At 46.3% G+C, this 25,931-nt stretch overlaps 1 protein-coding gene across 4 annotated transcripts in view; it reads right to left on the bottom strand.

Annotated features, from left to right (window-relative positions):
* The window catches only part of CDK17 (cyclin dependent kinase 17), a 135,083-nt gene extending 110,230 nt beyond the window's left edge, over positions 1-24,853 (bottom strand). The window contains exon 1 of one of the 4 annotated variants that reach the window (XM_061563070.1): positions 24,637-24,853. The gene's annotated coding sequence lies outside the window, so the exon portion shown is untranslated. Of the gene's footprint in view, positions 1-24,215; positions 24,413-24,636 lie in introns of those variants that run through there. The other 3 variants (XM_061563073.1, XM_061563072.1, XM_061563071.1) reach the window with 3 other exon arrangements.
* Positions 24,854-25,931: the final 1,078 nt, after the last annotated feature.

Genomic DNA, 25,931 nt, shown 5'->3' with positions numbered 1-25,931 from the left:
GGATATAGAACATCGCACATAGTGCCCACAACACTGCGTCGAAACAAACCAAAACGGGTCACTTTTCATTAACCCAGATACAACGCCGCACCATTCAAGCATTAACCCAGATACAGCACATTCTATGTGTACATCTCAATTGTGCTGTGTATGTATTTTATTAGGAAGCCGCTGGAGCTATCCACTTAACATTTAAATTCAAAACTAATTCCTCTGGAACTGCTTTTTTTTGTTTAGTGTGTTGTCCTTCTCCCGTACCTCCGATTATCAAGGTTGGCTACGTACGGTGCGAAAGACCAACACGAAGTATACATTGCACTATTTAATTGATGATTAAGAGTCATATAGTATGGCGATTTTTTTATCAAACCTCTCAAAATAGTTTTTTTACCAGTCACAATGGAACACATTTCATTTAAATTGTGTCACCGATGTATTTTTTCTGGACACAAAGCCACACGTCACAACGAGGGAGTGTGTGCCGCAAGCTAAATCGACTCTTTCGTTAAACACCCTTCAGGAGGATTTCCTCCTGGAGCTTGTAGGCAGTTCTCTCGAGCCGCGCGGTTGATCGAGTGGTTTGTGTCGTGCCCATCTGCTGAAAGGGACATCGGCGGCGTCAACTGTGGTGCAAAGATAAATGTGTACGATTCTTGAAGTGAAGTAAGCAGTAGGCCGCACTGAGACGATCATTCAGCTTCAGGTGAGCGCCTGGCTTAATCTTAGTTCCCTTGCGCAGGTTCAAATCCAAAATATCGGTGCTGTGACATCAGGAATAATCCTCTGAGCCTTGCGACCATTCCTCTATTTGTTTGTAAGTAGAGGTTCTTTCACACCGTACGTAACCAACTTCGCTAATTGGAGGTGTGGGGGAAGGACAACCAAACTAAACATGAAAAGCTGTTGTAAATAAATGAGTTTTCAAACTAGATTTAAAAGTGCATAGCTCCACTGGCTTCATAGTATCGGAAGGAAGAGCGTTTCAAATAGCCGCAGCAGTGCACCTGAAAGCGCGCAATGCGGTAGCCATCTTTGATCAATGCCCAGCCAAAAGCCATTGTTCACGTGATGGTTTATGCTCCTTGACGAAGTCAGCAAGGTATTGTGGTTCACTTGCGGCAGGCACTTCGTGTGTCCCGAGTGCGACCTTATAATGAGTTTGTTGGGCAACCAAAAGCCAATGCAGCTCAGCGAGCACTGGACGCACAAGGTTGAATCTTGCAGTACCCCGTCACAACACGTGCCAAAGAATTTTGAACACACTGCAGCTCGGTCAAGTCTTTGGCAGACCTCCCGTAGTGTAGTGAGTTGCAATATTCGAGTCTTGTTGATGCAATGCTACATGCTACTGGAGAGGATGCTAACACAATTAAATGAGTGTCGCTAATGATGGACGAGTAGACGAGCGGGTCCAAATGAAAACAACGTTCACACGAGTAGCGGCTCACGCCTGGGATCCACCCGCGCTGTGGCAAGAAGCTTGTGGATCATGTGGCTTAGCGTCACGAGTTTCAGAGACGCATAACTATGAGAGGTAAGCGGTGGCCAAGAGATTACGGGGTGAAGTGTCTAGCGGTCGAAAGCGCACTGCGCCATGAACTCGGCGACCCGAGTTCGATTCTCAGTCCGAGATCCACTCTGCGAGCACGCTGAAGAGCGATCGTACTACCCCACAATCAACACAGCGTGGTGAGCCCTTCATCCAGCAAGTAAGTATGTATGTTGAAATTCATTCGCACAGTATGTAGCCAACCGTGATAATCGGAGGTGCGGGAGGGCAAAATAAACACAAAAACTAGTTATAAATAAATTAGTTTTCAATCTAGATTTAAAAGTGCATAGCTCCAGTGGGCTTCCTAATATCCGAAGGAAGAGCATTCCAGATGGCCGCAGAAACGCATTTGATAGCGTGCGATGCGGTGACGATCTTCGTTCGATGGCCAGCCAAAAGCCACTTCGAGGATGACCGGAGTTCGCATGATGACGGTGTATGCTCCTTGACGAGAAAGGGCTGACAATGATCAGTTTTAATAGATTGCAGTAAAGCAGGTAGGTTGCTGACCAAACAGTATGGATTTTTATTATTATTATAGACGTCTGACTTTTCTCCAAGCACTGCACTCTAGTTTCCTCCCACATATAAAATATTCATCTCGTTTCAGACACTTCCTGCAAGAGAGTCTTGGGTGTCACTGCTGCATTCCTGGACAGAGTAATATTGTTAACAGACATGAGTATGAAATGATCAGTTCCTGGCTGACACTCAAGTGGTTAACAGAGACTCGGGATATCCACGGTTATAATCAGTCAGCTGGTTAGCACTTCATCCAGGGAGTTAAGAGTGTGCTGCGTGTTGCAGGTGGACAGTGTCACAAAAATAAAAAATAAACTGGCAGTGAAGTTGGGCAAGTTGGCTAAACCTTGCCAGGGCACTGAGCTGGCACTGTTAAGACCCCGGGTTTTGAATCTAAGATGCAACCCGTGACTGGACCCGGCAATTGCGGAGCCAGTATTTTCAAGGAAGGGGGGGGCAACCCCTCCAGCAATAAAAAATGATAGAGGAGTTGTTAGTAAGGACTTGTCCCTTGCTTTTTATTCAACGCGTGTGCGGCGATGGCGCAGCCATCGATCGAGGGTCGAATTCGAACAATGTGTGATCAGCATCGCGCTCGGTGAATGCCTTCAGGGAAGTCGTGTACTATATACACAACTGCACACAATTCTGAGTCACTTATAACTGCTTTGCCGTTACTTATTGCCAATTATGGACTCAGACTATTGTCCTATCATCTCAGAGTCCCTGGCACGTAATAATATGCTACACAGTGGCAGTGGGGGTCGCAAAATGCCGATTTATTACTAATAAACCCCAATGATCCAATCGAAATTAGGGATTTTGATCGGATCATTGGGGGGGCACGTGCCACCCCACCACCCCCCACTGGCTCGGCCAGTGGGACCCAGTGCTCGCATGCAAACAATGTCACGGTCTCAACCTTGTCACCAATAGCTGCACAAAGTAACCCATCACGCTGAATTGGACGTATTCAAGCACGTCCCAACTCTTGCGGACTGAAAGTGTTGGTAAGATTGCCATGCAATGAGCACTATTTTCACAGCAATATACATCAAGGGTGAATTGCCACAAGTGGATGAGGTGTGGTGAAATGAATTTAGAAGTATGGTCGAAATCCACTTACCCGCAGCCCAATTTCCACGACTCCAATTATGTGTGGAAAAAGAAAAAATAAACTGTCCGTGTATCATCCATTTAACCTCTCCTCTATTCTTGACATTATCCATGATTTTATTATTCACGACTATTCTCAGAGATTATTCTGAAACGGCTTTCTGGTGTCTGCAAACACATCCCATTATGCACCGTACCTTTGCAGCATTTCAGCGTCCTCCTGTTATCCCTGAATTTGTTGTGGATAAGAGAGGTCTGGTAGAAAATTAATGCTATTACAGTTGCGTTCCTGAAGAACACCACGTTATGAAAACATCGCGTTATAATTATTAATATAGGGTAAAGCACAGTCCGCGATAACACGTGAGATGCGTTTGCTGGCTGAACAATGACCAAGGTGTATGGGTAGCAAATAAAATAAAATAAATGAAAACAACTAAATTAAATCACGACGTTTCGGAGGCAACACAAGCTTCCGTCTTCAAGTAGAACCGTTACAGCCAAAGTCACTTACTACAGTGACGTCGTGATTTAATTTAGTTGTTTTCATTTATTTTATTTTTTACCTACGTGACTTTACCAAAAAAAACCAAAAAGTATGAATCCTTGCAGTCACAAAGCTTCAAATCGAGAATGTATGGGTAACATCTCGAAGCATCCCGCGTTGTGCAATGCTACGCTGGAGGCAGACGCACAACCGCTCACTCCGACTCGCGCGATGTAGTTCTGTTCGCTCAATCGCGTTATATCCAATTCACATCCGCGTTGTAAAAATGTGTTCCCTGATACATGCATCGTGTTATATCTAATTCTGGTGATGAAAACACATGGCGTTATAGGTGAACTTGGCAGATAAGTGGTGTAAATTGGCACGGATATAACACATGTATAACGGGATCCACGTATTTGTCCCCTAGATGGGCACATTTCCCGACACAAGGTGATACACTGCTCACTAAGCAGGCATTCCGAATGCCATGATCCCCAAAGCGCAATGCGAATTATTTTTTATTTTACCACGGGGCAAATAAATGCACAAAATACCGTATATATTTAATTATTCATAATTATTCCGTGGTACGTTACATGTATCTCCCTTGAGAATGTAAACAAATTAATAAATACGTCCCACTGGTCCGTGACCTGATTAAATACAAGTACAGTGCATCAATCAATTAGCATGGACCTGAAGTGAATTTTATCGGCAAATGGCAGCAGTTGGCAGCACGATGGGGCGCACGCACAGAGAGAAGAGGCGAGGATGAAGGTTACTGAGGCTGCGGGTTTACTCAAACTCAAACTCAACTCGGAGAGATTTTCACTTCGCGAAACGGCGGCGACGCTAAAACAAGCACTCGGGCCAGACGTCAATTGCATTCTGGTTTGGATTTAAATTGTAACCCCCCTCCACCACCACCACCACCACCGAAACTGTTGCTTGTAGATAGCAACAAAAAAGGGACGCGACCTAAAATATTAATGGGGGTTTCTATCGCTGGCTGGCGGAGAGAGAGCGGCGTGCAGCATTTTGATGAGGCTACCGTATCGGCGGCACACTGCGCCTGGTCCCCCATCAGGAGCCAGCATGATGTCTGTGTGGTCACAAAGCAAGGCAGCGGTCCTATCTATCTACGCAGCAAGCCCAATAGAGACTTATCCATCGTCCGTCATCATTGTTTATAATGTGCAATTCACAACACGGATCTTAATGGGCAACCTCCCCAGTCACAGTCCTTTGAACTCGTGATGTGATTTTTAAATATGGTTAGATTCTGTTGCTTTTTTACCAGTTGGGAGTGATTGAAAAACCCAAGACATAATCAATAATGAATAGGATAAATAAAAACATATTACTGCACACTGTAAAATATAAAAAATAACACAATTCGATGCGGATTAGTGGGGGGGGGGGATGAAGTTGTTTATATTTATGGTGCTGCATATCTCATTTTCCCAAAACCTTGCCAAATTAGTGTGTTCGAGTTTGTTTTGAAGACAGAATACATTCACATCTGCATCCACTGCACAAAGTTGACACGACAAAATAAATTTTTTTTCACGGTTTTGGACACAATAACTATGTATGTTTGACTTCTTTCACACCGTACGTATCCAACTGTGGCTAATCGGAGGTGCGACGGTACAGAATGTTCGGTCATGTTCCATGAAACAGTTTCATGGGGCTGCAGGACAGTTGCACTCCTGTCCGTGTACAGGCCATTCATCAATCCACTGCTGGATGAGGGCCTCCCCAGGCCATGGGGGTCGTGAAGGTTTATTTGACCATACTTCACCACGCTGGTCAAGTGTGCGATGGTGCTGGTCGGGTGGCAGTGCAGAACAACAGTCGAGTTTTCTGCAGTGCCCCCTATTTCTGACAACGCCTACAGCGCCTGTTATTTTGGACGTGGTGGTCGCTCATCCCAAGCACTATCCAGGGTCAACCCCGCTTAGCTTCTGGGGACTGATCGCCACTGTACATGTGGACAATGAATGGATAATAAGCGTGCAGAATATCATGCATGGTTTCACGGGCACAATGCAGTCATGTAGAACAGGGTATGTGTGTGTGTGTGTGAATTAAATAATTACAGAACAGTCATGGGTAAGCATTTTACATCATTGGAGTGGAAGATGGTGGCCTCCGCGTGGCCCACTCTGTAAAGCAAGAAATCACGACCAACGCCAATCCCCTGGACGAAATAGCCTCGCACTACGAGGGCGCCGCACAACCAAATCCACAATCTGCTGAAGAAAGAAAAAAAATGAAAAAACTGCGTTGACAACGACGGTGGAGGCCGGCAGAATCGAGTCGCTGGCCAAAGGCACTCGCCATTGAGCTCGAGGTTCAAACCCCCCCCCCTCCCCACAACCTTTCCGACAACTCGCAGCTGGCCTTGTGGGCCTTGCAAAGGGCAGAGTGGTTCACGTTGCATTCTTCCTGCAAGGACACGCGAAATGTAATGTGGCATCTCCCGCGCAAAAATAATCAACAACAAAGGACTCGAGAGACACGCTGCGCCGGCACGGGAGGCCGGAGTATTATGTATTCTTGCCAATACGGACCTGACAACTCAACATTCCTGTCGCAATAAAAAAAAGGGGTTTATATTTCTCTATTAACGAGGTGAGATACCACCGCCTTTGAGGTTCACAACAATGTCTTTCTTACAAATGACGTGAAAAACTTTATAATGAAGGGAACCTTGTTTTTTGTCCGCCACGCTGACACTGGTAGGAAATAAGTATTTTATTTGGGATGGTTAGCTACAAACCCCAACTAGAAGCACCAAAATCCCCTCTTGGGATAGAGATAAGTAATCTGTGAAGGAACCAAGCACAGCACTGTAGCTAATGAAAAATCTTAATCCGCAGAGTGTAGACTGGAGCATCTGTTGATTTTTTTCCGACTGAACTCCGGTCATCAGCTACATAGCACATCCATTACATCAGTGCTTAAAAATACTGCATTCCAAAATACAGTACAATGTAGAACTTGCACAGGTTTTTTCGTTGACTTTTTTTAAAGTTCTTAAATTCCGAGCAATCTTCCTGGTTTTTATTTAAATCCACAAAAATCTGAGCTCGGCCAATTAATGAACTTGAGCGTTACACAGCGAGATGCCTACACCGTCACGGTGCCTTCCAAGCGAGGCGAAGTTGTCGAGGTCTGTGGAGAAAAAGATAAGAGCTTAGAGGCTCATCGGATCCCTCCAGTGTATACTCTTTGGTTCTTTCGGTAAAGTCACGTGGGTAAAAATAATAATAATAACGTTTAGATCGCAACACAAGCAATCATCATCATGACGATTGCTTGTGTTGCGATCGAAACGTTGTGATCTATTATTTTTTCTTCTACCTACGTGACTTTACCGAAAGAACCAAGGAGTATGGATTCCTGCAGTCACGAAAGCTTCAAATCAAGATTCCTCCAGTGTAAATAAAGTTTGCAGATTCATATTTATTGTCAACATTATTTCCGGGAGGTGCTTGCAAAGGACGCGTTCATTCTCGATCGCCCACGTTGGATAATTTATCGAAGAAATGCCACGGCTACATTCGTGTAAAGCAGACGGCTTTTGTTGCAAACACTTTGCAATGTTATACCATGGGTTACAGCGTGTGAACTATGTAAACTAAAAACGAAACAATGTTTTATTTAAACGAAGTGGCTTATCACGTGGAAATTTATAGCAGTCAAATACTCTAAACGCGTGTTGATTCTAAATGCGGAAAAACTGGAGGACTCGGAGAAAATCCTTGGCCTACTTTTCCACACTTCCTGGACGTCTTGGAAGAGGTGGGAGGGAGTACCCAAAATTCATCCCACCACACACACAAAACCTGCCCGTCGACAGTGCACTGTACCCGCTTATACTGCTGGCTGAACAGAGGGATTTTAAGAAACTTGCCCCATTGTATCAACTGCCGCACCACAGATGGAATCGAACCGGCAACCTCTGAATTTCAGGTTCAGTGTGCGAACCGTGATACCACGGCAGGGGCTCCTGAGCATGTACATAACCGTGGAATGAATCCTCGTTTGAAATAATTCACAACCAAGAAACGATTGCAGTGGACACATTAATTCTAGGCATGACAATTACAGGGCTGTAAATAAAACCACTGGAAATGGGGCAGGGCATCTCACCAATGTTACAATCCAGCCCAGGAACAGATGAGCAGCTACACTCATGGGGATGCAGCTGGGGACCTCAAGAAACCAACGATGTTCCAAGTGGGATTGCTTTAATAGAATAATGAATGTGGTTTCTCCAATAACATGGGAGCAAAAATGTGTTCATCAGAGCATGAATTTAACATACAGCACACAATGGAGAGCGTTCACACTGCCGCATGTTATTGCACTGTAATTGTGATAAAGCTTTTAAATTCATACCATTCCCAGTTTTTAAAGCTGTTATTGTTTTTTTTATGAAAGAATTAAAAATACATAACCACCCACACTAAATGTGAATTTTTAAACAACCATCTGCAATCCCACCCATACCTTATACAGTCTGATTAGCACAGTTGGCTACGTTCGGTGAGAAAGAAATTCAACATACGCTCATATAGTACTACAGTATTGATGTGGAACTAAGTAGAGTAAAAAGGTAGAGAGGTACAGCGCTGAAAATTCTCGCTCACGCCACTGCTGGCGAAAGCGTCTCCACTCGATAATTTTTGCCCGCTCTTTCACCCTGGCCAAGGCATCTTGGACGAGGAGGGGGTACCCACCCTTTACCCCACCACACGTGACCTGCCTTTGGACCAGATGTGGGTGAACCCATTTATATAGTGCTGGGTGTGGACAGAGGTGGCAGTGATTTCAGACATTTTCCATATGTCCCAACTGCCACACTGGGAGATCGAATTAAACCACCGGCGACCTCTGGATTGCACAGAGCGCTAACACCACGGCAGTGCTGTTACTTTATTTTTAAAAAGAAGACTTGACTTGTTGCAATGCGCTGAAAATTTACATTTAAGGTAAAAAAGACATCATTTGACACTGCATATTAAATAAATCATCCTCCATTGTTTTCTCCCAGAAGGATTACCCACACGTTGATAATTATCCCCTTGGCAAAGCGAATGTATAAAAAGTTGGACTGCGATGCCGGTCCCCAAACGCAGACCACGTTTGCAGGAAAACAGCTAAAAGAGCCCTGGTATGGCTCCAACAGGGCCAGGGGACAACCACCTCTTGGGGGACTGCCAGGCCGTAGCAACGCAAGCACTTCTATGGCAGCAGAGGACTGCAGTATTGCCAGGGGGTGGGGGATGCTACGCCACGGTGGCAGAAAGAGAAATATTGAGCCTGGGAGGCAAATGAAGGACTCTGCAAAGAGGTGGCACCTGCACGTGACGTAAGATTGCCTCGTGGTAGAGAGAGAAAATGAGATGGGGGGGGGGCGTACAGGAGGTGGTACGGTATTGATCCGATTGATGTAGTGTCAAGGAGCCCTTTTAAAAGGGACATTTAAACACCCTTCGCTCTGGAAGTCATGCCCATGTGGTCATGCCTATGCTAATTTCATCTTTTGCAATGCACTGCACCGCAGTCCATTACATTTATACTGGTAGGAACCTCCTGGTTACACCAACTCACAGGGGATTATTGTGTCCGTCCGTCCATCGTGCAGGGAGGGGCTGGGTGGGGAGGGGAGGGTGGGGCTGGGTGGGGGGTGGGAGGGGTGGGGCTGGGTGGGGAGGGGCTGGTCACCCCTTGGTGCCCTTATAAAACTCAACGTTTAACCGACTCACGCTGGCTTGTGCCCGCCATCACAGTCGGGCATATTTGCGGAATACACCACGCCGCCGTTGACCCTGGCCATTGACCGAGCAACCGAACGTTCCTACCAGCTCCCTCCGCAGGAATGTGTTTAGGAAGCCATTGGAGCTCTCCACTTTCAAATCTAGATTGAAAACTCATTGCTTTAGAACTGCTTTTTGTGTTTAGTTTCTTGTCCTTTCCCCCTCCCCGCACCTCAGATTAGCACGGTTAGCTACGTACGGTGTGCAGGAAGTTCAACATCCATGCATACAAATTTCCATTCCACAGCATGGAAATGTCATCGTTTAAGATGGTAATTTAACTCTTCTGCTGCCAGCGCGCTGCCCATGCACGTGCAGTACACCCGCTGTGTTGCAAACACAGTGCGTGTCAATAGTTTGCGAAACGTTCTCCCTATAATCCACATTTTTTTGCGGACAGGTGGACGATGGTTATCCGCCGATCTTGAACCGGCCCTTTTCCCAGTCTGCACTTTGGCAAATTACATCACGACTCCAGACTAGTGGAGTTCACCGGTAAAATGTATTCTATCAAATGCAAGTGTTAGCAGATTGGCGGAGCGGATTGCTGGTAATATCACGGATTAGAGGATAAATTATATTCATCCCCCATATCATTGCGGATATGAGGAGTTCTAGTGATTTTTTTTACGGATGCGATTAAGGGCGAGGCATGGAACAATACATTGATTCAGCTTATTAAATTCGATTCTTATGCTTACGATGCGCGCCTTGAATCATTAAATAGCTGCAATCAATTATTCATGATTGACGCAAACTTTATGCAAATTACTCGTACTAACGTCGCCACGAGTATCACAATATGGAAATTGTACAAAGGTAAAAATACCGCAACAAACAATAGACAATTATACATCATCTCAATCAAATTGCAATCCTGAATCATAACTCATTGAATATCAGGGAAGCGATTCTACCCAGTAAACGTGAAAAATAACTAAACACTAGGATTTCTCCACAAATATGGCTGCCGCATGATTCTAGTTGTAATTACTGGCGAAACGTCAAACTCAAGATTGGAAATGTTGTGGATTTACTCTCCCACACACCGGTGTGCTGTACTAGAAACGAATTGGGATGTTCTGTTTACGTGACAACACATTTATATATTTACGCGATCTAACCCAACAACAAAAAAACTATTATAAACGTGAAAATTTGGGCCAAAAGTTGGGATGTGGTCGGAAAGCATTGGCCCAACAATAGCCCAACGTTTCTATGTTGACTGGGCACACGCCTACCAAGTGTATGTCGTGTGTGGCGGGTGTCTCAGGAGCACATTGGTGTGTTTGTGTGTGGAGACATGGGGCCCACTTGGTGCGTATTCGTTGTGGGGCCACAGGGAGGTTGTGTTAGAGGCACAGAGTGAAGTTTCTGAGTGTATGGGTGGGTGTGAGAGCGGTAGCTGCGCTACGAACCCCGGCGACCCGGTCCTGGGCCTCTTCCCCTAGGTCGACTCGGCCTCAAATGAGTACCTGGTGCGGTGTGGTAACATTGCCACTGGGGGAGACAAAGGCGGCCGGGCGTGGTTGCTGGCCACCCACCCCCCTCGTGTGCCGTGCCGACCTTCTTAGTTGCTGCTCGCCAACAGCGTTTGCCCCCCAAGTCTGCTAAAGGTCATACAGGATCTTTGTTTTTCTTTGGGTGGGGGAATGGCATGCATTGAGAGGACATGGGTTTGTGGGTGTTTGTGTGCAAGGTGACCTGGTGATGTTTGTGTGTGTGTGCGTCTACGTGTGTAGAGGACATGGGGACGTGTGTGTTGTGTGAGTGAAGCTTCCAGAATACAGTGTTTAACGGTCTGACAGACAGGATGCTCCCAAAATCACTGCACCGTTTCCTGTTGCCACCTCCGATTGTGTGGAGCTCTCAGTACGCTGCACATTGAGGAGGGTTTTTTTTCATGTTCAATGCGTGTGACGGTACAGTGCCGAAGCTGATTTTTTTTTGTTCCGTCTCAAACGCAGCTGTTTTGTAGGGAGACTGGCCACTGCCATACAAATGTGGAATTCTCACCACCGTCTCTCAAGGACGCCGAAGGATATTGGCACCGATCCATGCGACAATCACTGTGGCTTTAACGGGAAGATGCTGAGGCTTTTTCTTCACACGATTTGCCTAACGCTACTCCTCGACATTTAAAGCAATTAATCTTTAAGGCAATTTCATTGAATCTCAGCACATATGCAGTGCACACAAACAATAGGGTCAGCATTGTGTACGAGCTTCCACGGCAAATTGGTCCTGTCCATGGCAGATAAAACTAATTAGCACCTTCAATTTCAGTAAACTGGAATTACGTTTTCCAAGACAGTGTTCTCATTAGTGCCAACCACAATAAACCCGGGAATGGGCTGCAAACTATAGAGGTACTAAACGACAACAAATCCAAGTTTTAAAAAATTCCTGTGGTCAGAACAGTACAAACTGCAAATCGCCCCCCTCCCCACCAGTCCCCACCCCCCATGGCCTAGTTACTGACCCGGGGAAGACGCACCTTTCCGGGCAGGAATTCAGGCGAGGTCAGCAGAGAGTTTTTTTTGGGAAGCGTTATATAAGTGTGCTTACTGTTAAAGGCCTTTATAACAGATTGTTTTAGCGAAGTAAAAGCATTTTTGGGTTTCGCTTTGCAATGTTAAAATGGTTGAAATTCATATTGTATGGTGGGGGGTGGATGTTTGATCGTTAGGAAAGTAGAGTAACACAACACTCCTCTTAACCGCAGTGATGTGGGCGCTGAACATTGCAGACTCTATTATCCGTGATGTTATCTGCGAGTTTACTCCGCTTATCCGTGAATCGATGTTGCGGATAACCGATAGGTATTCGGATAAATTTGTCACGACATTCCACTTATCTGCAAAAAAATGTGTGGATAAAAGGAAGCCATTCTTCATCTTGCATATATAACAACAATGCAGGATAGGAGAGCCCATATATAACCGTGGGTGGATAACATGAAAAATAGACAGGCATAAGAGGAGCTATAGCTTCTGCAAATAATCGGAGTTGTGGATGAGTTCTGCTCCACAGTACTGTAATATGATCAGCCATATTAACAATCCAAGGAAAAAATAACTATGAATAGGTGAATATATGGATAACTGTCACTGCTTTAATGCAGTAATTGGGATTTTCCTTTACTCGATGCCATTGCATTTGGTCAAGTAAATCTGCAATACCTCCCCATGTCTTCCCATTCACCATTGATGATCGTGTGTTTATCGTCTTCTTATCTAATGTGCACTGCATGGGAAAAGTACTGTATGCTGGTGATCGTTTGATCACAAAACATGGGGGAAAATACTTTCATGGGGACAAACGAGACTGGATCACTTTGTTCTCGAGTGTGGCATTTAAATAGAACGTAGCATTGTTTTTTAATAATAAGTGGCATAATATTATTTTTATAAACGGTGTGAAGAATTGTTCCTAACACCTATGCTACAAGGTGGCACTACAATATTATCTCAAGTGTCAACGGGCTCTGCGCCATACAAGGACTATGCAATGGACTGCAGTGTTATTTTTTGCAATTGACTAAAATGGAGCATAGATCAGTGATGGGCAACCCAGACGAGTTAATGGGCCACATAACCCCCGTGGCCCACAAGCTTGACATTGTGCTTGTCCACTAACCGTGACCCAATACATCAACTGGAGTCCCACTGAGACCAGGCCACCACGAGGGGCACCAGGGGACACATGCAAGCCCGCGGGCCACAGTTTGCCAACCACTGGCATGGATGCTAATACCTTCCTGTACTATGTACATGTACATCCACTGCTGGATGAAGGCCTCCCCACGCCGCACGAGTGGTGGGGGTTTTTGACCGTACCTCACCACGCTGAGCAGTGTGGGTTGACGACATCGTCAAGTCCTAGACCATGAGAGAATAGACGTACAGTACAATTTGGAAGTGGTGTCTACGACATGATCCTGCAGTGTTTGTGTATGTCAGTCACCCATCCAAGCACTATCCAGGATCTTTACCTGCTTTGCTTCCAAGATCTGAAGAGACCTGGTGCATCCCGTGCAATTTGGTTAAAAAGTAGATCTCCAATTATTAATAGCGATGTGGGGGACGAACATTACCCAAGATGTTACTGGCAAATTTCTACCGCTTATCCACAAACAAAAAATAGCAGATAATACGATTAATCTGCAGCGTGAATCCCATTATGCACGAAACATTCCACGATTAAAGCTCCTGAATGAAACACACCTTGTGTTAAAACACCTGCGATACAGCGTGTTTTTGAAGTGTCCTCAGAAGTATTTACGAAATGATTATGAATACGTCGTACATGCTTTGACGTATGGATCACAAACATGGATACTATACATCAAACCATTAAACAGCATATTCCTATTATCCTGTTGTAAATATATAGCATGCAGAATGTATCCATAATTGACCAGATGGTATTCAAGTCTACTTCCAACAGTAATGCATCTTAATGGGCACTCGACTGCTTAGGCAAAGGACATTTATTGATCGCTATCGCATGTTACGACGGGTTATTGGCATCTACTGGCGATAAGTAAGCTGTAATAAAGACATAATGAAACACAGCTCGCAAGTTAAACTTTAAAGCATTGTAGAAATGATTAAACGCATGTGCCCCTATCTTTAGCCTTTAAAATTGCAACTAAATACTGTAGGTCATTAATCTGCAAGCACACAGAAGCTGGCTCCACTTCTCCCATCTAATTAACCACTGACAGAGAACGCACAGACATAGTTGAACATTTTTCCCATTCATTCTATTTCATTTGTACTATCAGCATCGAAATAGGTGCTACAAATACACACATACATGCGCACAAATCGTACTACGCATTAGCTTGTATAAATAGCAATTAAGTATAAGGTATTTACAGTATTATAAAATGATACTACAGGCCATTGCATATAATTCAGTACGTGAGTTTATGCAGTGCCGAATGTAAAGAGATAGATCCTAGAGGATTACGTTGTCTTCACAGTGTACCAGACGATAGGATATTCCTGATACAAGATCTTGAATACTTCAATTTCTTTTGAGCGCTGCTATCTATTTAATCTGCACATTAACCCATGGGGGCAGTGGGGAAACAAGACTGCGTTTTTAGAACAAGTGGCAGCAGAGTACAGTACTTGCATTGATTGTACTTACAGACTATGAGAAGGCTGACTAATAGGTCCACTTTACAGGGTCAAACTGAGTTGATGTTGTTAGTCGCATCGTCAGATTTTCCTTCATCAGCCGCTCCCGTATTATGACCGGTGAAAAACAACATCTGCTCAGAGACGTTGGCACAATGCATCCTCGCAGCGGTCTCATTGAACGCAGTACAGCAGAGAGCACAGTCCTCACATACGTTGGCACGGACGAGAGGTAATGGGGTTAACGTGGCACAGTGGTTTATAGCAACGACGCAGTAAAAACAAAGGGGGTTAACCGAAATTTTGATTCCCGGCCATGGCTAACATGAGTGGCGAATAATCTCTCAACCGGGGCACCCCAATGCGCCAAAACCAACTACCCCCAGTGTGATGAACCCCCCCGTGATCAATGCTTTCACCAAGCAGCTGATTAACAAAGAACCGCTATTTGTTGTTTCACGAGAAATACAATACACTGCATTGTAATAATTACTCGAACACCCTACAGTGATGCAATCACTTTCATGGGGAAGCGGTTGACAGATGGAGAGAGAAGAGTCGTGTGTTCTGATTGTGTTGTTTGTTGCCAATGAGCCACAATGTGTAAATAAACACATTTTAAATGGGCCCATCAAAGTTCTATGGCCTGTGGTTTGTGACTACAGTTCACCCACACGAGCCAGGGTGGGGGGCATTATAATCATGAAATGCTTCGGTTTATAACTTTTTATTGGCTGGAATCGCGCCACAAGATGTCCCCCTGCTGTGCCCATTCAAGTGGCCTGAATGATGGTCTCGTGAAATTGCACACGCTTAACGCGTTAGCACAGAGAAAAGACATGTGTCACTTTAGAGTGTTTTTGGAAACCCATGGCTTGAGGAGGGTTGAGGACAAACCAAAGTGGGTTTAAATATTTTGCCATATTATAAAATTTATTTCAGAAGAGCATTCTTAAATTTGCATCTTACTACAGTATATAGAATAAAAAAACAAATTGTGATTCTAATAGTAGGTTTTTACCCTTTTAACTGGTACAAAACTGACACCTTTATTCAAGGCATCATGTTTGCAATGACCACAACACAAGTAGTCAAAAAAGCAAACAAAAAGACTAGGCTCTAAAGAAAGCCGTCTCGGGTGTGGGCCAATCAACTTCAAGGACAGTGCATATTATCATCCTTATCAGAGTTGCTTCTTTTTGTTTGCTTTTTTGACTACTTGTGTTGTGGTCATTGCAAACATGATGCCTTGAATAAAGGTGTCAGTTTTGTACCAGTTAAAAGGGTAAAAACCTACTATTATATTTTGCCACTGGTAAAAGAGATCTCATAGTGTAAATGCTTACCCCGAGCTCTCAATACTCTGATATTGCACTGTGTTTGAGTTGTACGCCTTCTGGTGTCATCTGGCCCTACACCAATGGGGACTAGGCTCTAAAGAAAGCCGTCTCGGGTGTGGGCCAATCAACTTCAAGGACAGTGCATATTATCATCCTTATCAGAGTTGCTTCTTTTTGTTTGCTTTTTTGACTACTTGTGTTGTGGTCATTGCAAACATGATGCCTTGAATAAAGGTGTCAGTTTTGTACCAGTTAAAAGGGTAAAAACCTACTATTATATTTTGCCACTGGTAAAAGAGATCTCATAGTGTAAATTGTGATTCGTGTTTCTTAATGATTGCATGTTAATGTTTTTTTGTATTGTAGCATCATGAATTATATTCCAATCGTGCTAATTGCATCATGCCATGGAGTGGTAAACCTTCGCCTTCAACTATAACAGCAAGTAGAATGTCAGATCATGCCATGCCTCACAAGGTGACAAAAGCACAAATACTATACTCGTCACAGCAGTGGACTGCTCTTATCCAGCATTACAGGGTGCTCCCAAATCGAGTAAAAAAATACAAAAAGTCACGTGATTCTCATTGCAGTCAATTGTAGACAAAGCTGAAACGAGCAACTACATTAAGTTGATACCCTTGAGCATCTGGTTTAATCGCGGGTGGCTGTATACATTTGAACCCAGGATCTCACAGTGCTGTCAATCTCACAGCGGACATTTGCCTCTCGAGCCACCTGGCCACATCTATATTATAAATACTCACTTAAAGCTGTCACGTAAAAAACATAACACAGCTGACATTCAAATTGCAATGTTAAAAATGGCTTACACGCCCTCACCAGGGCACTGATCCAGCGTGCCTAGAAGCAACGCGAACAGCCACACCAACCACCACCACCACATGGGCCAGTCACTGTGTTCATGTATGCTGCCGTGGCACCATCAGGCAGTGATGATGCCACGCTTGAGGAGTGATATCACTGCGAGGGGAGTCATCGGGAGTGGGCAGCTGTGTAAGAAAATGAGACAATTGCCTGCATTAGGGAACACGCTCAATCAAAGCCTTGAGTGGCGGTAATCTTTATCCGCGCTCCCAAGTCGGTGGTGGAAAATTATTTACGCACAAATATTTTTTGCGCCCCGAACCCCTGGCCTTGCGTCTTCCGCCGTTCCCCGTTAAGAAATGGAACATGCTATCTTAACGAGTCGATGGGCTCTCACAAAGGAATCAATTAGAGATGTCACATCCATTGATTGTGGACGGAACCAATAAAGCCTCCTTTGTTCTCTGATTAATTACCCTGCCAATCGGATAAATCAGCATAGGGTGCACGGAAAACACCACGAGGGCGTTACAACAGCCCACACGCGGCGATCGGTTTGACGGGCAGCTCAAGAGAAAGGTGACCGTTCTGAGACCACGCTTCAGGGATGCAGCAGGGTGCCAGGTTTGACACGAGGGTCGTCTGGTAGTGTGATTGGGGGCGGGAGGGGCCAGAGGGGCCCTAAACCTCACCTCTATCTCAGTAAAACAAAAGCTAACGTTTTTTTTCTTTTCTTCTAAGCATTGCTTTTACCCCCAGTATAAATGTAATATATTTCAACTGCGCTCTTGTCGTCACGTCACGAGGAGGATAAATAACCATTTGGAATGCTCGCAGTATGCAGAGTTCATCATCTTGCATCAGAGAATGGCCCTCTGAGATAATGTCACAGAAGTACATCTAAACTTACTTCATTAAGCCTCTTTATTCACGAGGGGCACTCTCCACATTCCTTGAAAAGAATGTTCATTGCTTGTGAACAGCCTTTTATAATTCTTGGGGCCCTGTAAAGAAGCCAACTTAAGTGAAAACAACAACTTATTTTTTTAAACTCCAGGCTGAGTCCATGATGATCTCGCTACATTTGAAATACCAGTTTAATCTATGGGTGGCTGCCAAGGCACAAACCCAGAATCTCACGTGCACCTACCGCTGTGCCCCCCCCCCCCCGGCCACCTCCGAATTAATTAATGTGCTGTTACGTAAACCACCGGGATATACAGCCGCGTTGTACCGGTTAGCACACTGGACTTGCAATCCAGAGGTCACCGGTCCCAATCCCACCCTGCAGCAGGTGACAAAAGGAGGCACATTTTTTAAACCGCCCCCCCCCACCTCTGTCCACCCATCGAATAACCCATTCCGAGACATCTGAAACTCGCAGGGTGGGTGTCCCGTTTGCCACTGAATCTCGGAACGCGCAAGCGGTTAGCGTTCATTTTATTTAGAGGCGTAGCGCCGTTGTTTTTAAAGACATTGTACTCACCGCTGAGAACTGTAGCGACATGACCGCACTCTACGATAGCCGGCGCCAAACTGTTTCACACGCCCTCCCGCATGGCCTCGTGGGAGCCTCATTACCGATAAAGTTATTTTATTTTCGTTTTTTTATAGTGCTCATTCGGACGACTTACACGTATGTCAAAGGAACGGAATCAGAAGAGAAAGTGATGACGTACACGCACGTCATCGGAGCGGGAAAGGGTAAACAGGTACACCAGTTAGTTGAGTGGCAGATCGTATGTAGTGAGGTACATTGTGGGTACTTCCACCTCTTCCAAAATGCCCTCTAGAGGGGCTCCCTAAAATTCCCTCTGGTGGATGCCCTTCTGCCAGCAGTGGCGTGAGCAAGACATTTCAGGGCTACGCCTGTATCTACATAGCTATAAGCCACACATACTAGTGTGCGCTATACACTGTACGTGTACAATATTCTGAAGAATGTTTTGAGCGGACAGAAAGGGGTCTAAATGGTTGGTCCATCAGTGCGTGACCTTCCTGGGCCAGAGTTTCTCAGCAGCATTTGTTTTAAGCAGGCAAACTCTAGACTTCTTTTGACTTTCACCAGGAGATTGTGGCCTGCTAAAACAAATTTTGTCGAGTTTCCTGATGTTGCACGCGAGAGCTACCCACGGACACGAAGGGGGCTCATTCAGCACAGTACAGCAGCGTGGTACAACACATTTCATGTACCGTCTTGGTGGATTTGTGCATTCTAAAATAAAAACAGGGTTGTGTGTTCATGAGGGTTCTTGTTTCACCACGTGAAGATACATTCAAATCTCGTTTTGGGTCCATCAGCCTCGAAGGGGTTTCTGGAGCAGTGTTTTCGCAAAGCATTTCTTCAAAAGCAGGAAAACTGTCGACGAGGTTTTTTTTATCTTTTGAGTCTCATGACCGCATTAAAGGGGCCAGTCCTCTCAACAACTCAGTGGAAACGGGTCAAACACGTGTCACCTTAAACAAATCCCACCGCAAAACCACTTTGTGCAAGATGACCTTCACAGGCTGGTGAACTCAAATGCGAGAGCATTTCACTTTGAAGAGGCGATTCAGGTCCACGTCTGTTTATCTATTGTCGAATTGCATATCACGGCACTTGCGATCTAGCAGCAATACACACAATACACGTTGTAGAATAATATCACAGCACGTGTCATGCCACACAATCGTGCACAGAGATAAAGTGTGATCAACTGTATGCTGTGATACACAGTCGTTTAATAGTACACTGCATTGCTCTGTTTATGCAATGTACATTTGCCAAAGTCATTGATGAGGAATGAATGCATTGTAAAGCTCATCTCTGTTTAAACAAATATAAACTGTGCATCAAAAACAGTGCACTACCTCCTGTGAAGCGAGTGCTTGAATAACCTTTAACGCCTTCTTTGCTCGTAGTCAAATCACATCCCAGATTTGTAAAAAGTTACAACTTTCGCGACATAGTTTTTACCGAACAAATCTCTCGTGCTCTTTCTTACAATTACTGCAATCATAATGGGCATTCGTATTGGCGTCACTACGAAAACATCGAATATAGTGCTGCAATTGACATACCATTGAATCAAAACTAGTGTTCCGAACAATGGCATTAACACCCGTGGTTATGTAATGTGCAATAGTATTAGGGTATTCTGCAAATTGGCCTCGACTTTCCCCCAGAGCTAGACGGCGATCATCTGTAGGCAGACCCAGAGGGTAGGACAGCATGCTTCAGTCCATCTTCACCATTCCACTCTGCACAGCAAAAAAGACCCCTTAAACAGACTGTTGGGACAAGTGCTGTTAGCGAGCACCTATGAACGGCAGGATGCGTGGATGTGGGTGGGTGGCCTGCATCACGCCCGACCGCCTTTGTCTCCCTAGTGGCGATAATTACACACGACACCAGTTACTGAATCGATATAGGGGAGGCCCAGGACCGGTTTAGGCAATCGTCACTGGTGTTGTCCGTGAGCGAGAATCGAACTCGGGTCACCAGGTTCGTCCCGCAGCATGCTAACCACTGCACTACCGCTCCTCACAACTCTCCAAACAAAGACAAAGATTCCCCGTGTAGCCTTAACAGACTTTTGGGGCAAGTACTGTTAACGAGCACCTATAGCGTCTCACACACACTGCCAGTGACGCTGCTTCTCATCGGGCAGAACCGTGGGAAAAGATTGGCCGCTTTTATGAGCATTTGTTGAAACTGTACCGGATATTCATACCTGCTTTTTATTTCTTCAAACAACAATCCTTGTTTTTGATGTGCTGTGTTGGGATTACATAGTACAGCAAAAACCCCGGTTAACGTCGGGGATACGTTCCTGAAATGTGCGACGACCAATAACAAAACGACGTGAATCAAAGCGATTCAGAGGGTAGGGGGGGAGGCGAAGGCTGAGAGGCGACGGATAACGAGAAAAGACGGACGATGCTGCCAGCGACGTGAGTGTGGGTCGAGATGATGCAAATCAGGTAGCGGCATTGAAGCGACGAGGTATTTGTGAAACGACGTAAACGGGGGGAAGACGTAAATCGGGGTATTTCTGTACTCATATCAAACCTACATAGGCCCACATGAAGGCATACAATACCTATTGAATGTACAAACCACATTTGCTCATGACAGGCAGCCATGCCAGAAACACTGCAGCTAAGAAGGTGTACTGAGAGCAATTCTGCAAATGCGTCTGTGCGAGTGTGTGTACCTGCTGCAGTGTGTAAACATTGCCACTGGGGAGAACAAGGCTATACGGGGGATCTTTGGCTTGTATTGGTTACCAATATTGCAAGCAACTAATGATGCGCGTATGCTTGTGTGAGTTTGTGTGCGGTAGAGCGCGGGGAGCGGTAGTGCGTTGTGCTACGAACCCGGTGACCCAAGTTCGATGCCCGCTCACGGCCAACACCGGTGACGATTATTTGAACCAGTCCTGGGTCTCCCCTGGGTCGACTCGGCCTCAAATGGCCTCAAATGAGTACCTGGTGCGGTGCGTAAAATCATCGCCACTTGAGAGACAAAGGCGGCCGGGTGCTGGCCACCCACCCCCTCGTCGGGTGGGTTGCCGGCCTTCATAGGTGCTCGCTAACAGCACTTGCCCCAACAATCTGGTTAGGGCTATGCGGGTTATCTTTGTCTTTGTGCGGTGGAGCAGTTGTTTTGCAGAATATGCTAACGATGTCTGATGTGGCCCGGCATCAATCCCCCACCAATGTTGTTCAGTGTCACATGGTGGCATCTAGCTGGGCCAGTAATGAGCTCTCCCATATAGGTCACCCCCCCCCCCCCGCTTTAAATAAATTACAACACCGATGGCTGTTGTGGGGGAAACAAAGGCGGCCAGACGTGATGGTGGTGGTTGTTTGGTGGTCATTCAACTAATTTCTAAGCATATTTATCCAATAGCTCGAGCAAAACTGCACGGATGATATTTGCCTCTCTGCTTGTGCGCAGTAACCGACTGTCTAAAATACAATAACATGTGTGTGCGCTCTACGTGTGTGTGCTGTCAAAATACGTCAAATCGATTCCCTACCGTAGCGGTTTGTGCTTGGGCCACGCACCTTTTGTGTCAACTGCGTTATCTGACATCAGCAAGGGCTGCTGCGTGCATGCAAGCGGGGATTTCAAATGCGGATGCTATGCATAATAAAAATACGTTGCAAAGGTGTTGTTTGCTAAAGTGTAGTGTGTGTGTGTGTTGTGATGATGCAAACATTGTGCGCACGTTATCACAAATGATACAAGCACGTGCATGATGTAAATGTTGCAAATGATGCGTTTCCCAACGAAATCTCCCCTGCTATGTAATTTAACAGAATGTTGCATTCGCGTGCGTGTGCATTAAACATCGGAATAAATGCGTGACTGCATCCACGCATTGCCCAGTTCAGCAAATACTGCGCAGCCTTATCTCGAGTGAGAAGTGCGATTTACGCGTTTAATAAACAAAGATGGTAGTGTGTGTGTGTGTGTTGCCCCTTTCAGCTCCATCATAACGGCTACCCAACACTGGCGTGGCTCGTTGCTGTTGAGTCGAGGAGAACACGAGGATGTTAGACATTGCCGTCTCAGTAGCGTGGGAACGCCACTCACACCAGAGGGCATGACAATGGGCTCAGTCCACAACCACCAACAGCACCACCACCATTGCCATCATAACCATTTCCATCTCTTGAACAACAGCACCAATGCCACCACCATCTTCACCGTTGATCTTTTCACAACACTGTCACATCTGCTCAGAGCCACCATCACCACCATCACCATATTAACCATCATTGTTACCATTATAAGAACCATCACGATCACATCATCATATATTCACGACCACATCATGGCAGACATCACAATCATTATATAATTGTAACTGTGCATAATCATTAACCACGACCATCATATCACCTAAACTTTCACCAGGACCATAATCATCTGATGACCAATAGCGTGGTATTCATCATCAGCAGCATGTGTCATTGTAAGCATCACTTCCACTCCCCATTAGGATTGTTACCACTCCATCACGCCACTGTCATCATATAATATAAATCACTACCATAACCATCACATCAAACCCAGGCAGCATAACATCAGAACCATTCACAATCACCATAAACATCATAACAATCACCATCACACCTTCTGAATCATCCCTACCATCATATCATTGCAAATACCATTACAAGCATCATTGTACTATTACGTTCTATTATATAATCACGGTCAGATCGTAACCACCACTATCAACTTAAATAATCAACATTATTATCATAACTACTATATCTCTATCACCATGGCTGTATAACCATTATCAGCATAAATCAATCAGCAATATTACCACTATCACCATTCTTACAATAACCACCACCACCGTCAGAGTTAAAATGACCGTGGGTAAAACGACACCACCACTCCCATTACCATCAGACCGAAAACCATCATCACGACCTCTTCATCATGATCATCAACCACTACTACCAACGTCACCAGAGCCCGAAACAACACCGCCACAACTATCACAATGTTGCTAATACTGTAATGACACACGGTGGTTGTCAGTGGGTGTACAAGAATTGCAACACAGCGAGGTTTGGACTAAAAGGGGGGGGGGGGGGAGACGCACCGACAAAACCATCAGCGCCCCCTAAATCTCTCTCAAGATACAAAGAACCCCCTTATAACCTTTAAACCGACTGATTAGGGAACGTTCTGTTAGGGAGCACCTATTAAGGCCCACGCCCGCCCACAGATGCCGCACCAGGTACTCATTTAAGGCCGAGCGGACCTAGGGGGGATGGGGATGCGTAGTAGACACACGGGGAAGCTAGGGGGGGAGCATCTACACAGAGCACCGCCAACACAGACCCAGGCTCACCACGCCCGGCCGCCTTTGTCTCCCCAGTGGCGATGTTCACTACGCACCCCTACACCAGGTGCACGCATTTGAGGTCGAGTAGACCTAGGGGAGGTGTCGACTGTGAGTCGGAATCGAACTCGGGGTCGACGAGTTTCGAAGTGCAACACGCCCGTGACCACATACACACACGTGTGTGGCAACATGCATGTAGGGGGCTCCCTGTCACCTGCACACACACACACGTGTGGCAACATGCATGTGCAGAGCTGTGTGTCACCTGCACACACAAACACACACACGTGTGGCAACATGCATGTGCAGAGCTGTGTGTCACCTGCACACACACACGTGTGTGGCAACATGCATGTACGGAGCTTCCCTATCACCTGCCCACACACACACGTGGCAACATGCATGTACAGTGCTCCCTGTCACCTGCACACACACACTCGTGTGGCAACATGTATGTAAAGGGCTCCCTGTCACCTGCACACACACGTGGCAACATGCATGTGCAGAGCTCCCTATCACCTGCACACACCTCGAGAGAGACAAAGACCCCCACCGCATGGAAGCCCGCCGCTTGCAAACATTGACGCCTCTCGCCGCCTGTGAGCGAGCACCCGTGGATGTGCACGGCTCGTTTGTGAAGAAGATTCAGCACCACCACCACCAGCACGACCAGCACCAGCACGACCGCCTTTGTCTCTCCCTGTGCAGCTGTGTTGCACACCGCGGCCAGCCCAGCGCAGCCACACGCGGTCAGCGAGGAGGCGAGAGCGACGGCCCCCGCTAGGGAGCGGAATCTGTCAAGACGAGGACATCGCTGCCACTTTGGCGCTGCCGTCCGATCTCTCTCGCACACGGAGACACGCACAGAGAGAGAGAGAGCGAGACGCCGAGACAGAGAGAGAGATGTGTGTACACACACACAGAGACAGAGAGAGGCGGCATTGGCGTACCTCCTCCTCCACGCGAGCCAGAGGAGGAAGGCGATGATCGCGTTCTCAGCGCTGCTCCGGTGGCCGATGCAGCAGCAGCAGCGGAATCAGTCGCCGCGTCTCTCGCTCCTCCCTCCCACGGCGCACAGCAGCGCCCTGTGCGGGGGATGGGGGCGAGGAGGAAGGGGAGAGAGAGACACGGAGGGAGGGAGGGGATGGGGAGAGAGAGAGAGGGGCTGGCTGGGGTGGTGCTGCTGTTGATGGGGGGAAGGGTAGAGACGTGGAGAGAGCGCGCAGAGAGAGAGGATGGGGGAAGGTTGGTGGTGATGGGGGAAGAGCCGAAGAGGGAGAGAGGAGTGGGTTGGAGGTGGTGGTGGTGATGATGGGAAGAGGGGAGGAGGAGAGCAGAGCGTGAAATCTTTCGTTTAAAAAAAGGGGGGGGGGGCACATAAAGCAAAGCATTTAAAAAAAACCTAAATGATGAACGAAGCAAAGTGCCGACTACACCGAGCATCTTCTTGTTTCCTCTGATCGTCAAAAAATAGAGATGGATTGTGGAGGTAATGTCGAGTCGAGGCTGTCTCTTCCCTACCCCTCTCTCTCTCTCTCTCCATGGTTTAAATGCCAACAATGCCACAGCTATTCCCCATTGAACGCGATGCCCGTGCAATCGAATTCCTCCTGGTTGCAGTGGCGTAGCGACGACATTATCAGCTCAGGGGGAGTGAGTTTGCGGCAATTGATCAGGTGGGGCCCCAATATTTGCTTTGTCTCGCACGGTGGCAGTCAAGGGGCCCCCCCAACTCGTGGCTTTGGCCACTAGGGGGATTGGGGCCAAGGCACCCATCCCCCACTGCCCCCACGCTCGCTACGCGACTGGGTGCAGATGATGCAAGATTCTGATCGTGGGCACCAAGACTCGTGCGTGGTCGCCATCAGCATCGCCATCATCATCAGCATCGCCATCATCAGCATCGCCATCAGCATCAGCATCGCCATCAGCATCATCAGCATCGCCATCAGCATCATCAGCATCGCCATCAGCATCATCGCCATCATCAACATCGCTATCAGCATCATCAGCATCGACATCATAATCATCAACATCGCATCGCCAGAATGCGCAGTCCGCACACGGCATTCGTACTGGACCATCTGTGACAAAAAGCTTCATAGCTCATCGGATTCCTCGAGTCTAAATCAAGATTATGATTCTAGTTGATATGGAACGCATCTGCCGTGGAGACGGAGTGATTTACATAATCTCGTGTGCAGGAGCTGGGTGGGCGATTATTATGTCGCATGATCTCGAGAAA

The sequence above is a fragment of the Lethenteron reissneri genome, chromosome 30, assembly GCF_015708825.2.
Source record: "Lethenteron reissneri isolate LAM-NWPU_2019-01 chromosome 30, ASM1570882v1, whole genome shotgun sequence".
In the NCBI taxonomy this organism is placed as follows: Eukaryota; Metazoa; Chordata; class Hyperoartia; order Petromyzontiformes; family Petromyzontidae; genus Lethenteron; species Lethenteron reissneri.
The sequence above is the reverse complement of the archived record's forward strand: the minus strand, read 5'-3'. Positions and strand labels throughout refer to the sequence as shown.